Genomic DNA, 12,536 nt, shown 5'->3' with positions numbered 1-12,536 from the left:
TCTATCTTCTTGTGATCTATACAGATGTTGCATTCTAGTTCCGTCTTTGCTGCTAGAATCCTACTTACTGTAGCAGTAAAAAAACCAACACGCCTCTGGTCTTGGCATTATTTTATTTACCAGGAACAGGACTAGACCACTGGGAAAGTAGGGCCTGCTTCCCAGCCCAAATGTCACTTCCAAATATGCATGTGAGTGTTGATGAATAGCACACCAGAATTACTGCCATAACATGCCAGCTGTGGTCAGACTGGTGAGCCCTTTTCTGCAGCCAAATCTGAATTTTCATTGGTGTTGGGGCTGTAGATCTGAAGCCATGCCTGTCAAAAAACTAACTGGGTTTCATTCTGTGATTGGAGCTAAAATGCATGCTGGTGTTGGCTCAGATAAATGAACATTTATCAGGCTCAAAGTCCTGGACAAGCAGCTATTAACTGAGGTATTGCAAATGGCTGGACTAAATGCCATTCCTGTACAAACATCTGTGAGTTTGGGGAGATCCTTTTACGAGAGGTGGTCCGCTTAACTAAGGAATATATGAGCTTCCCCCTGCAGAAGAATGTCTTCGTGTTCTGCAATAGCATTTCCCTGCAGCTTTGAAAATTATTGTCTTGATAGCCTTTTCTTTTTTCTTCTTAAGTGAAATGGTAACTCTGTGTTTTATGCATCAAATCCCCTATAGTTGAATGGTTGCTGTGTAGCGAGTTGAAGCAACTGGTGGTACATAGATAGAAACATCCAAGAAGCTAGGAAATCGGTTTTCTCTATATTGAGCACTAAAGTGGGGGGCTGGGGGGAAGAGCATTGCCTTGATTATAGTTGATGATATTTGAAAATCTAACCAATGGAAGTTTTTGAGACAGTGCAGCGTGATGAAGCTATTTCACTTCCTTGTTATGCTTTCATCTTTTAACTGACTGGTAATTTTTATGTGAAGGTGGGTTTAGAAGGCAGCTCTTTTAGAAAGCTCTATATCAAAGCTATCTGTGGTGTACTGGTAAATTTTGAAGTGCAGGAGCTTATCACGACAGTTTGAGAGCTACATCCACAGTACCCTTACCCAATTCTCTTAGCGTGTTGGAATTTGGCAATGGAGAACTGAGCGCTGATCAACCATGTATGATTATTACAACCCTGTGCATGGTAACCTGTGAATAAGTTCATTTTAACTCAGTGGTGCTTACTCTTGGCGGTATAAGTTGAGCGGGCAAAGTGTGATGGAGCCTGGGAAAGACACTGAGTTGAAATGCAACCTTTAGCTATTTGGTAGAAACGCAGACAATTTTGAAAAGTAGTGCTGGCATTTAAAGCGCCTATCAAAGGACAGGAGTGTCCAACCTCTGGTTGATTTGTTTCCTCATTCTGATTTCCTCTGTCGCAAGCAGCAATAATAACACTTGAAAGCCTTCTTATCCCCTCATTCACTTGCCAGAACAAAGAGAACTGTTGACTTACACCAGGTGCTCTGGCAGATGATGCCATCCCTCATGTTCTTAAAAAAAAGAAAAGAAAAAGAAAGACTTCTGTTCTTGCAACTGTTTAATTTGAGCTAGCTTAGGCAATAAAGAGGCTCTCTCAGCAACGTTTAGACCAAGTTTCTATATTTCTGGAGCAAGGTGGGTGTAGCTTTTCCGTGGCTGGTTCCCACATCAAACCATAACGTTTGGTTGAGGGGACCACATGGAACCCGAGAATTAAACCAGAAGTAACTGTGGCATCACTGTTGGCTCCCAGTAGAGTGTAGTTTGGGCAGGATTACTTCTCCACAACATGGATCCAGAAGCAACTCATCACATGAATTGACTGACATGTAACTGTGAAGTGGTGAAAAGGGAGTGATGAAAAACCAGTTTATTTGTCTCTCTTAAGACTGCTGTCCATGCAGAATGTCTGTTTCTGATTATGGTAACCTTGTAAAAGAAGGATGGCTACTTCTAAAAAAATGCTGTTAATAAATATCTTTCTGAAAAATTGTTGCCATTGTCTGAAGCTAGTGCTGAACGTTGCTGCTCGCTGATGCATCTTTCTATTTTGTTTAAAAATGGTTTGGATACAGTATAATTCTATTGCATTTTAATGTTTATATTGTTCACTGGCTTCAGAAGACTGTCAAGAAAGTCTGCCTATAAGATAAATAATAACAATGGAGGGTAGTTAAGGACAGCATGTTTTGAAATGAGGCATACAAATAACTATTTATAATAACACAAATACATTATCTATAAAGAATTTGGCCTTATACAGGGTGGGGATCTGAAAGGAAGAAAGCAGTTCCAAGAGAATCAAAGCAGAATTTTGCCATTATTGATTCCCCATGTTAAAAATCATTTACTTTTAATGTTGAAATGTGAAATCCCGTATAAGAATTTTCAAGTTTGGAGGCTGGTCAAGCTGGTCAAAAGCATCCGCCCATGAAGACTTAATTTGCTGTTTTGCACTAACACGTGATGCAGATTGCAAACTTAAAATTTGAATTAGGAATCAACATATTTCAAATGTATATCGTCGAATTAATGGAAGTCCCATTCTGTGGATACATGGCACCTTTTATGAGGCCTGGGAAGGAGAAATTTATATTATGAATTAAGTTATTTTCCTTCAGTAATAAGTAAAGAAGAACAGAAGTGGAACCAAAAGTCCACTTAGTCCAGTATTCTATTCTCACATTGGCCTATAGAAAGCCTGGCATGAATGAGGACATGAACAAAGCAACAATCTCCCCATTTATCATTCTCAGCATACCACCTCTGACACTGGAGCTAGTATATAGCAAACATGTCGGGTAGCCACTGCAGGAAACTATATTAGGGGAGAGTGCTGTTGTACTCCAGTCCTGCTGGAGGGCTTCTCAAACAGGATGCTGGTCTAGATGGACCACTGGCCTCCCCCAGAAGGGTGGTTCTTATGTTCTTGTACTTGGTTGTTCTTGTATTTTTTCTTTCTTTAAAAAATGCATTTCAGCTTTTCCTCCCTGGGCTATGTTTGCAAATCACTTTGGGACTTATACACAGAAAGCAATTCACAAACTAAATAATAATAATAATAATAATAATAATAATAATAATAATAATAATAAATAATTTCATTGCATAGACATGGAGCCACCATGAAAAAGACCCTTCCATGAATTGTGCTACTTGCTCCGTTTAACTCATTTGACGGAAGCTAGTAATAGTCGATATACCACTTGTGAAAGAAAGGGCACCCTGCATGCAAGGAGGTCGCTGGAGATGAGCGAGCCAGCTCCATCCAACATCAATTCCCATTTCTGTTGCCTTCCGACTTGTGGGTTGTGGCTGTATGTTGCAGGAACCCCTTTTGGTTTCTGTGGAGGCTCCCAACACATTTTAAAGCTCTGCCTAATAGGGGTTCAGAAACTCCTGGGTAGTCCCCATGGAAACAAAAGCTTCAACATGTCAAACTGCTACCTTCTGACTCATGGCATGAGTAAAGGTGTCAGAGGGGGTGGAGCCAATGCATTCGTACCTGGCGCCTCCATCCCTTTACCATCTGAAGAGAGCCACGGTCACCTCTTGATGCTAGAATATATGCTGATTAAAATGGAATGTCCAGACCTTCTTGATTGATTGATTGATTGATTGAATGCCAAGACACCTCTTTGTTTCGGGTGGCATATGAATGCAGAAAACGAACAGACAAACAAACAAGATTACTTTTCCCTTGACTTCTGTTTAGTCTCAAATCTTTTTCACTGACATTTCTCCAAGTGTTTTTTTTAAAAACCCTCTTGTATTAAAATTAGACTTGGATTTTGAGACTCTCTCTTTCTTATTTTATCCTACCTAATCACTCTCCTCCTTGTATGTTCAAATTGCAGGATGGAGATTTCTTCTTGAAGTTTTTCAAAAGGATGGATTTGAAACAGCGAGCAAACCTGGGCTTAAGCAAAGCAAGATTTATCACCCTTTTGTGAGTTCAGTTATCACTATAAATAGAAATTGTTTTAAAAGGTGTTATTTAGTAGTTTTCATTATGCAGCTGTCTATTTAAATCATTTAATTCTGACACCTAATCTAACTCCCGGTCTCCATCAGAGACAAATAAGAAACCATATGTGTAAAGCATCTGTGAAAATCTTCCATTTATTTATGAGAGCATTAAAGAAAGACTCTGATGTCAGTTACTTAACAATAATAGACATTCCTTTACACCTATAGTGCAGAGATATTTGGGCATATCCCTCCGTGGTATCTTATACCTACTGCTGTTTCCTTCATTATATACAGATGCACAGCAGTGGAGACAGTAATAGTCTTTCTTAATTAAATAAAGCTAAATGTTAATTAGTCAGAAAATTTGATTTATTTTGAGCACACGAAACTTTTCATTGTGTATCTCTTCTTTGCTAAAGAACAGGTTGTATAGTCATTTAGAACTTTGCATTTCCCCCTTTATTTCGGCTCTGTATTTGGAGTCTTGTGGTGGGATCTAATCGTCATAGAGAAATTATAGGTCTACAGATGTTTTCAAGATGTTACTCTGTCAGTAGCAGATTATCCCCTGTAGCAAAATCTCATTAAAGTGCAATTTACAGAGCTCTGGTGATGTTGCCATCAACCAAAATTAAAGGCATTAATTTTTCAAAGTTCACGGAAGTCCTTACATAAATGATGTAGCAGTTTGCAAGAACAATTTACAGAAGTGTTATTTGCCGAATTAACCTACATTAACAGAACAAATGTTGGAAGGGTAGAAGGAAGGGTTGGGCAGTGAAATTGCAGCTGTTTGCATTTTGTGTAAGGTGCTAGGTACCAAAAAGGAAAAAAGAGAGAAGTGTGTTGAAATGTAACAATGATTGCATGTCGGGTGAAAGGACGGGGAGGGGAATACAAGCACCTGAACTCTTGCTTTAAAGAGTTAAGCCTATAATAGAGTGATCACCAGTCAGGGACACCCAGGGAGACCTTAAATTCCACTTTGAAACATCTGTACTCAAGATCTTTTAAAATAGTCCCATTTAGAGAATGGGTTTATGTAGCTCATGTTGCGAATATGCCTCTTCAATATGTTGCCACATGTTTATGCAGGTATTTATTGGCTTAGGTGGTCTTATACTGACAGGGAGCCTAGTGGTTACATGTAGAGTACATCAGAAAAGGCCACGCAGTATTGATCTGCACCATAGGTTTAAAGCACATCAAACACATATTTAAAGCACATGACTTCACCCAAAGAGTTCTGGGAACCATAGCTTCCCCCTCAGAGAGCTACAGTTTCCAGTAGTCTTAACAAACTGCAGTTCCAAGGATTCTTTGGAGGAAGTCATATGCTTTAAAGGTGCATTGCATGTGCTTTCGCTCATGGGTAGGCAAACTAAGGCCTGGGGGCTGGATCCAGCACAATTGCCTTCTAAATGCGGCCTGCAGACGGTCTGGGAATCAGCGTGTTTTTACATGAGTAGAATGTGTGCTTTTATTTAAAATGCATCTCTGGGTTATTTGTGGGGCATAGGAATTCATTCACCCCCCCAAAATATAGTCCAGCCCCCCACAAGGTCTGAGGGACAGTGGACCAGCCCCCTGCTGAAAAAGTTTGCTGACCCCTGCTTTAGATGGATGGTGTGGATCTGCCCAAGGTCTCATAGCAGGAGATAAAATAGTTTATTATACAGTATACGTATACTCAGCTAGATAGCTGTCTAAAGATTTAGATATTGGAAATATGAATATCATCTTTAGAAAATAACAAATTGATCTATGGGAGTAAGTTTCCCGCATCCCACACTCCCATGGAAATCCATATTAGCACCTTGGCTCAAGACAGTATTTAGATACTGTACTTGTAGTCTTACAATATGCATGATGAAATATTTGCTTTCAGTAGCAAAATTCTTACTGATGTGGAAAGACCCAGGGTTTGATGCTGGGAAAATTGGCCTCTTATTTATGTTAGTAATTAGTATACTGACTTCATATATCTTTAAAAAGTATCCATTGTGCATCCAATGTATCTGTGTATATGAGTTCTCTGCAGTGTTAAAATTTAGTCCACTCGCTGATCTGAAAGTTTTAAGGTTTTTTTTTTAGATGGTATTTCTTTGTTTAAATTGGATGTTCACTCACATCTGAAACAGAATTCTTACTTAATTAAGTGAAGATTACTTCAGTTCTTGTAAACACTCTAGGAAGACTTTGGGATCATTAGGAAGAGTAACTCTTGTGATCACAGTGATCCTAAAATGAGACTGATGGATTTGAACAGATTCAACGTTCAATTAAACCTTTGGGAATGCAATTATATGGACTACTGTGATCTCATTTGATGAGTATGGAGCTCAGTGCACCTAATGAACTTGTCTACGAAAATTCATGTGTCACTAAATTAGGTAGTCATTAAGATGACTCTTTATCATCTTTAACTGTTGTAGATACTTATGCAAGGATTCCAAAAACAAGGAGAAATTAAACAGGAGCAATTAACTGAATGTGGTGGACTCTCCTTCACTGGAGGTTTCTAAGCAGAGGTTTGATGGTCATCTGTCATGGATGCTTTAGTTGAGATTCCAGCATTGCAGGGAGTTGGACTAGAAGATCATCAAAGTCTCTTCCAACTCTACAATTCCATGAATGTATGAGTGGTCTAACTTAGATAGCTGGTATAGAATAACTCCCATATCTGTAACACTCTCATGTCTGTGCAGTAACAGGACATCCTGGTCTTCCAGTAGTGGTTCGGGGCATCCCTGGTTTCAGTCACTGGCTTGGTTTGGTTTTGATCACTGGAGCTATCTGAAATTTTATGTGGTTTGGCATTGGGTGGAATATATGCAGCCCTTATGTGCTTCTCAATATTTTTGTTGCTTTGCTATTTTTGCCATACTACATTTTCTCTGTGCACTTAAAGTCAGAGGGCAATTGCCAGAATGCTCTTCTCCATAAAAATATATTGTTCTAGTATTTTAGTGACATTGATTTTGTGTTTTAGGAAAATACGTGCTTAGATGAACTGAAGATTAGTATACGAGTGGGGTGTGAATTATAAGGATTGGTAGCACACTTAATAGACCAAAGTCTTCCATGGATATTAGAAGTAATAAAAATGATAATAGAATGCTAATAATATACCCCTCAGCCCACTTGAACATCTATAAGTCACACTGCCCACTATGGGACTCCAAGGGGTGCATACATTCAGGACGCTGATTTTTAAAATATTTTTGGATGAACTTCTAAGTCGATAAAAGTCTACGACTTAAGCTCCCATTGATTTCAGTGGGCTGTAATCTTGATCTTGTTATCTACAAAGTCAATGCTTTCTCTGTATGGCCTTTCCTTGCTGTCAGAACAAGCTGCCTCTAGAATTTATCTTGTTTAAAAGTAGAGGTTTAATGCAGTGGTGGACCCTTGGGGGAAAAACCCTCCAGTGTCTGTCAATGACCTGATTAAGCCATTTATAGGCTTCCTTCAACTTTCAATTAAAAATCTCAGCTACCTTTATTAACAGACTCAGAGCGCTTCAGAGACTATGTTGTCAGTCCCATGAGTGGTCTCTTTCATTGAGCATTTATCTCATATCTCTGCCTGTTCATCCCTATGAACTGTCCCTACATGAGAGATGTTGGGTGCTAAAAGCCTTTTTTTTATTAAAAAAATGCTTTTAGTACATGCAATGCTCTCAAATTAGTTCAGCAGTCTGAATCACAAAATAAGTCCAACTAGGATAAAAAACAAACAAACTGTCAGAGAAAAGCAAAGAAAAATCAGAAAATGTTTGAAGTAAATTAGAAGCTTTTAATCCAACTTGTATTCTAGAGTGGGCTGAAATTGTTTTTAGGGTTTTTTATGCTTTAGGCTGCAATTTTAATTTCTATGAAGTTTGTTGCTGACTTTCTGTTAACTTCTATTGGATTGGGATTGTCCTCTGAAACTTGCAACTTTGGTTTCCTTTTCAGGGTAATTTTATTTGGGCTGCATACACACACCATCTTATTCTAGTATCCCTGGAGACTGTGCAGGTGTTTCCTACATAGTCCACACACAATCTGCATCTAATACATATCTTTTACCCTTGAGAAATTGTTGTTGTTGTCGTTGTTGTTGGCATCCTTCTGTCTCATTCCGAAAATGAAAGCTCATGGCAGATTGATTCTGCATTACTCTGCAGTGTGTCCATTTGAAAAGAGATGTAGGCTGTCTAGGCAATGGGAGACTCTCTATCCCTGTGTTACAAGGGATTCAAAGAAAGTAGGCAGAACACTTCAGGAGGCAAGAGGGTTTGATAGAGAATACATTTAGAGGAAGGAGCTGTAGCTCAGTGCTAGAACATGTACATGCAGAAGATTCCAGATTTAGTCCATGGGCGTAGCCAGGATTTTTGTTAGGGGGGCAGAACCTCAGTTTGCTATGCATTTTTATTGATTTGGGGGGCAGTTGCTCCTCCCCGCCCCCTCCTTGGCTACTCTCATGGTTCAGTCCTCACCATCTCCAATCAGTGCAGACAGTACTGAGTTAGAGCATGTGCAGCTTCCTATGTTCCTAGTCGAAATAAGCAAAAAAAATCTTATTGCAGCAGAAAGCAGTGAAGGACACAAGAAGGCAAAAAGTGTTTTAGTGTATGAATACACCCAGTACTTACCACAGTCTATCTTTAAGTATGATTTCATTATTTTACTTATGTAAAGGGTCATGCTAATTTTAAATGTACCCAGTTAAATGTCTGTTGGCAATATTTGAGAATTTCTTTAAACCAGTTGTTTTCAATCTTCTAATTAATGGACTAGTTTAGAAGTCTGATTTGTTAGGCATTAAATAACCTACATGTACAAACACTTCTGAACACCCTGTCCCACATGTGTGTATGATTTGAAAGATGTGAGAGTAAAAAGTTTTTTTAAAGTGGTTTATTGCTGTAAATTTCCTACTCATTTGAGAACAATTTCATGTAGTCTGAATTCTAAAAAATTTCCTGTGTAAAATTTTGAGCCTTTGATGTTGACCTAATTCTGCTGCTCATTCCAACGATAAAATGTGTTGGCTTCAATGATGCCAACCATTAATTTATTAATGATTATAATTATAACCTGTTAATTTAGCCACAATAGGTTGGCCCAGGTGCCAAAGGGAGAAGTGGCTAAAGATCAGTCAACGCGGAACGGTTCCTAGAGCTTAATGTATATTCTGGCCATCAGATCAACTGAAGATCAAAGGAAACATTTTCTCTACTGTGGGTGTTTTCGTTCTCAACGCCCTTGACATCAGTGAATCCAAGAGAGCAATATATCAAATATGGGATTTTTTTAAAGGCCCCTTCCACATGTGCACCATCAGTCCTGTGAGAAAAGGAGACAACTATGGTGTCCACTCTTCATCTTCTCCCCAGAGGAGACTGTGAATATAAACTGAAAGCAAATTTAAGGCATCAGTTAAATTTCCATACTCCTTTCTGGCCTATGCCAGGTCTGGATTCTGCCAGGAGGGTCTGTGGGATGTAACCAAATGCTTCCTTCGATGGAGGATGTGAACTTTGGATATAAACCGTACATTGAAAATGCCCACTGTAGAAGTGAAAACAAGAGAGAAAAAAGTTGTATCAGCATTTGACAACTGGTCTCAAGTCACCCCCCCAAAAAAATGTTTTAAGCCACCTTATAAATAATACTATAGAAAACAAGATGAACATGACTATTTAGTGCTAACAGTTCTGACATGCGTGGGGATAAAATATGTACACTGGCCAAACTTCATGGAACTTCAGAACTATGCTCATTTGTAACACACACACAAGATATACATAATGTATATAATGAAATATTGGTTTTAATAAGGCATTTAAGCAAAGGAAGCTGTTATATTTTTTAAAGGAATATCATAGTATTAAATAAAATGATTTGAGAAAAACAAGCTCCCTTGCAGCTTTTTAATAAATGTTTCAACTTAAATCAACTTTGATGTGAGCTTTGAGAAAAATGCGAGACCCACATGAGAACAGCTGAGAGTCATTCAAAGTCCTGAAATGAAATGCATTAACTGCTGTTCACAATTAACAAACAGTTCCCCATTCTTTTCACCTATAAGTTCCTGATTAATGGACAACCCCCACCCCCCTTTGCTGGTTTTGGCACATTCTTTCTGCAATTTATTCTTTAAATGTGAGTCAGACAATAAATGGTTTGCACAGTTCATAGAGAGATGGACTGCGTGGCATACCAGCTTCTAGTTGGAGCCTGACGTTGAGTCAGCAATCAAATACAAGCTCTGTAGAAAAATACCTTGTGTATGAAGTCTGACGATGATTGTCACTTGTAATCAACAGCTAGGGATCACATGGGGTTACATTAAGCAGAACGTTCCTAGCTGCCATTTTGTTTCCCCCCTTTTAGAACTTTATCAAAATGGTTGCATCGTGATCGATGTCCACTTAAGTTTGTTCATTGGGAACTGGTTCCAACAGATATATGTTCATATTAAGAGGCAAAAAAGCAATGCTTCTCTGATGTGGAAGATTAACTTACTTAAACAACTTGGTAATCAGTTTATGCAATTATCAAGCTGTTAAAATCAAATTCCAAGATGTGTTAATGCAAGTAAATTTACTATCACCTATCTGAAATGGTTTCAGACTACTCTTATATTTGGATTTGATTGCAGCTGAGATTCTGGTTTATTCTTCCATATTTATTAATTTGGTCAAAGTCAATTGAGGTTAACTGACTGGTTGCTAATAATAATAGTAATAGTACTGTAATAATAATAATAATAATAATAGTTATACCCTACTCACCTGATTGGGTTCCTCCAGCCACTCTGAGCCATTTCCAACAAATTATAAAACCACAGTAAAACATCAAACGTTACAAACTTCCCTATACAGCAGTACCTCGGGTTAAGAACTTAATTCATTTTGGAAGTCCGTTCTTAACCTGAAACTGTTCTTAACCTGAGGTACCACTTTAGCTAATGGGGCCTCCTGCTGCTGCTGCGCTGCCGCCACATGATTTCTGTTCTCATCCTGAAGCAAAGTTCTTAATCTGAGGTACTATTTCTGGGATAGCTGAGTCTGTAACCTGAAGCGGTACTACTGTACATCTAAAAGTCAGACAGTTGTTTGACATATGATGGAAGGGCATTCCACAGGGCAGGCAGGACTAATGAGTAACCAGCTTACTTCATTTTTAGCTGATCTAACTGAGGGTGAAGCAACTGTTTGATACTCTTGATACAGCTGTAAGAAGTGTGTGTGTGTGTGTGTGTGTGTGTGTGTGTGTGTGAGAGAGAGAGAGAGAGAGAGAGAGAGAGAGAGAGAGAGAGAGAGACTTCCAGAGCCCCTTCCAATTTGGTGATTGTAAGACTGGGATCTGGGCAAGGCTCTGCTAAAGTGGTCAGACCAGCAGGACTGCTAGGGATTATCTTAATGGCCCTAGCAAGTATCTCTTTTGTTAGGGAAATTATAGGCTGATGGCTCTCAAGAACTGGCTAAGGAAAGTGTGATTCATCTTCTCTCCTCTCCCAGCTGGGGATGATGAAAGCTAGGAGTCTGTGTGGAGCATAGACTGGCAGTTTTGATTGCCAGGGAGACAGGCAGAGAAGGAAGTCAGAGAGGTGGGCTTTGACTCTGAAAAGCATCATGGGGATGCCTGCTATCTCCTTAGGATCTGCTGTGAGAGCAGAGGATTTGGACAATCTATTGGAGTGTTTAAGCCAGGGGTCACCAACCTTTTGAGGCCCATGGGTACTTTTGGATTTTTGTGCAAGTGCCCAGGGCACCACCCCTCTTGGCTCACCTCTTCCCCCCCTTCCCCAAGAGACAGAGTGTGAGTGTACACCTCTCCCTTGCTTTTTATTATTTTGTTCATTTCATATAAATTAATAAAACATATTGTTTAGGTTGTGCAAATTTAGGGTTGTCATATGTCCTCTTTTTCCAGGACATGTCCTCTTTTTCATGGGTAGAGTCATCATAGTGATCCATAGTTAAAAGTAGTAGTCAAATGTGTCCTCTTTTTTGCTGTTCAAAAGAATGCAACCAAAACCAAAACATAGCAGTAGAATCAAAGCAAAATGCATCAAAGAAACAGAAGCATTATTGTGGATCATCTGACAAAAAGAATATAAAAAAGAGTAAATCACATTATTTTCTAAGGGATCTGGGTACATATTGACTCCAATGGAATTAACTTGAGGCTTGAAAGCTCAGAGCTGAAAGAGAACCTGGGAAAAAAGTCCGATAATAAATAAATCTGCATAAAAGCCCGTAATGCAATGTGTTAAGAAGTGTGCCTTTTTCATGCGTCATTTTTAATTTCTGTAGAGTTGTTAGGAACAATGGAGGTAATTTTTTGTTTTAATTGCATGTTTTGCTTCTGGTATTCCTGGAGGCTCCCCAAATGTTTTAGCATCCTGATCGTCTAGTGTTCTAAAATGAGTTGGGAGTCTTCACAGGCATAGGAGACTCCCCACATTACACAGTTGTACCTCAGGTTAAGGTCCATTCTTAACCTGAAACTGTTCTTAACCTGAAGCACCACTTCAGCTAATGGGGCCTCCTGCTGCTGCTGCTGCTGCGCCGTCAGAGCACAA

General features: G+C 39.1%; 1 long non-coding RNA gene across 2 annotated transcripts in view; it reads left to right on the top strand.

Moving 5' to 3' along the window:
* LOC310707485 overlaps positions 1 to 12,536 on the top strand; it is a 225,672-nt gene that overhangs the window by 61,407 nt on the left and 151,729 nt on the right. For both annotated transcript variants that reach the window (XR_014526499.1, XR_014526500.1), the window contains exon 2: positions 3,839 to 3,930. This is a non-coding gene — a long non-coding RNA (uncharacterized lncRNA). The remainder of the gene's footprint in view (positions 1 to 3,838; positions 3,931 to 12,536) is intronic.

Source organism: Podarcis liolepis, assembly GCF_965112155.1.
Source record: "Podarcis liolepis genome assembly, chromosome: 5".
Classification (NCBI taxonomy): Eukaryota; Metazoa; Chordata; class Lepidosauria; order Squamata; family Lacertidae; genus Podarcis; species Podarcis liolepis.
This window is presented reverse-complemented; position numbering and strand designations above follow the sequence as displayed.